At 38.0% G+C, this 2,569-nt stretch overlaps 1 pseudogene; it reads left to right on the forward strand.

Moving 5' to 3' along the window:
- Nucleotides 1-855: 855 nt before the first annotated feature.
- LOC131039795 (heat shock 70 kDa protein, mitochondrial-like) lies at nt 856-2,569 on the forward strand (annotated as a pseudogene).

Here is a 2,569-nt window from a genome sequence, read left to right on the forward strand (position 1 = left end):
TTTGTAGAACCCAACCCCCCATTTTTTTAATTAAGATCACTTATAACTCAACTTTCAATGGGTTATCCTGCTACCTCTTTGGGTGCGGCCCCCACTCGAAAGCCACTCTTCCTTATGACACTACACAAAAGCCAACCAACATAAGGAGTTCAAAAAGAAAAATTGAAGGACAATTTGATTAAATAGACCTTCTACCAAGGTTAAATCAATTGGAGGTGTGAAACAAATAACTAATTTATCCACAAAACAAAACCAAAACCACATTAAAGCATGTACGACCACAACCAAAATTTAACCAAATCAACTTGCACAATGTTGCCCCCATATTTGGCCTACACAAAATTTGAACTTCAAATCGGTCTCAGTGTCGAGTAAAGATCCAATAGCTGTTTATGCTTAACCAATGAGCACGTGATCCATGGTCGTTGCTTGTCAAAATATGAAAAGTGGATGAATTTTGAGAATTACTACAAATTGAGGGAAATCAGTTGACAGTCAAGATCTAAGCATCATTTTGTTTCACGTGGCCAACTTTCACTTGAACTCAGTTCATACTTTGTCATATTTTAAACTTTCAATTTTTGATGTTTGTTGCCCCAAAATGATTAAAATATCTCATCCTAGGATTCGCCATGAGGTGTAAATAATTGTGTGGACCCATTTCCCTACCATTGATGCGTGTTTCAAATTTCAAGACCTAACTCCCTACCGTTTGTAAGTTATGTCATTTTTCTCCAGCCAAAACAATAAGTTTAAAATATTTCTCAAATAATAATTTAATATGTCTAGTCATTTGTGATAAAAAGTTGTCTAAAAGCATCAGTTGCATTCCTCCTTGGTTCCCCTCTCTGCTCAATGGTTTCCAAGGTCAAAATCACAGTCTTTGAAGCAGAAGGTTAGAAATGTTCACTTTTTTAGCATTCTTAACCTCATTTTTTAACATTTTGCCAAGAAGGTTAAAAATGCTCACTTTTTGAGCATTTATAACCCATATTTCTAACCGCTCATAAATGAAAAAGAAAAGGTTAAGAATGCTCAAATTGAGCATTCTTAACCTTATTTCTTAACCTCGCGGGCCCCACTTTGTCAAGAAGGTTAGAAATGCTCACTTTTGTAGCATTCTTAACCTCTTATAATTGCAGAATATGGTAAGTGCAAACAGGCCATACATCGCAGAGCAAATGGAGGAGTACCAATTGAAATGATTGCAGGATATGTATCGCATTGTCTCAAAATGTGAAGCATGGACATCTTGTGTATGTCACCTCATCACGGTATGCAAGCACGACAGAATTAACGCTAGTTAACTCCGTTGCAATCTCCCATCTCCTCTGCAAAGAAATCTGCTTGACTATTTGGTTTATGAATTTAAGAAATCTGAAAGCATTGACTTGTCCAAGGACAAGTTGCCCTTGCAAAGGTTGTGTGAGGCTGCCGAGAAAGCTAAGGTAGAGCTTTCTTCTTTTTCTTCTTCTCAGATGGATATTAATCTACCATTTATCACAGCAGATGCATCTGGGGCCAAACATTTGAATATTACTTTGACTCGATCAAAGTTTGAGAATCTGGTTAATCACCTCATTGAGCAAACCAGAGAACCTTGCAAGAGTTGCCTGAAAGATGCATGCATCTCAATAAAACAAGTGGACAAAGTGCTTCTCGTAGGAGGAATGACAAGAGTTCCAAAGGTTCAAGAAATTGTTTCTGAGATCTTTGGCAAACAACCAAGCAAAGGTGTTAACCCAGATGAAGTTGTTGCTATGGGAGCTGCTATTCAAGGTGGTATTCTCTGTGGTGATGTTAAGGAACTATTACTCTTGGATGTCACACCTCTATCCCTAGGAATTGAAACTCTTGGTGGAGTTTTTACAAGGCTCATTAACAGAAACACAACAATTCCAACCAAGAAAAGTCAGGTTTTTCAATTGCTGTAGATGGTCAGACTCAGGTAGGAGTCAAAGTATTGCAAGGCGAGCGTGAAATGGCTTCCGACAATAAACTTTTAGGGGAGTTTGAACTAGTCAGTATTCCTCCAGCCCTAGGGGTGTTCCCCAAATTGAAGTCACTTTTGACATAGATGCAAATGGCATTGTTACTGTGAATGCCAAAGATAAGGCCACTAATAAAGAGTAGGCTATTACAATTAAGTCATCTGGAGGATTGTCAGAAGATGAGATTCAAAAGATGGTTAGAGAGGCTGAGTTGCATGCTCAGAAAGATCAAGAAAAGAAGAAACTAATTGATGCTAGGAACAGTGCAAACAACACAATATACAATGTAGAGAAGAGTTTGAGTGATCAAAAGGATAAAATTCCTTCAGAAAGTCCCTGAAATAGAGTCAGTTGTAGCTAATTTGAAGAAGGCAATGTCTAGTGATAATGTTGATGAGATCATTGCAAAAACATATGCGGCAACTAGGGCATCTTTGAAAATTGGCCAACATATCAACCAACAATCTGGTGGGTCATCTTTTGGTTCTCAAGGTGGTTCTGAAGGTGGCTCTCAAAGGCCAGATGCTCCTAAGGCTGAATATGAACTTCGTTGCGAACTATTTGATAAAATTCTCTAA

This window comes from Cryptomeria japonica, chromosome 7 (assembly GCF_030272615.1).
Source record: "Cryptomeria japonica chromosome 7, Sugi_1.0, whole genome shotgun sequence".
In the NCBI taxonomy this organism is placed as follows: Eukaryota; Viridiplantae; Streptophyta; class Pinopsida; order Cupressales; family Cupressaceae; genus Cryptomeria; species Cryptomeria japonica.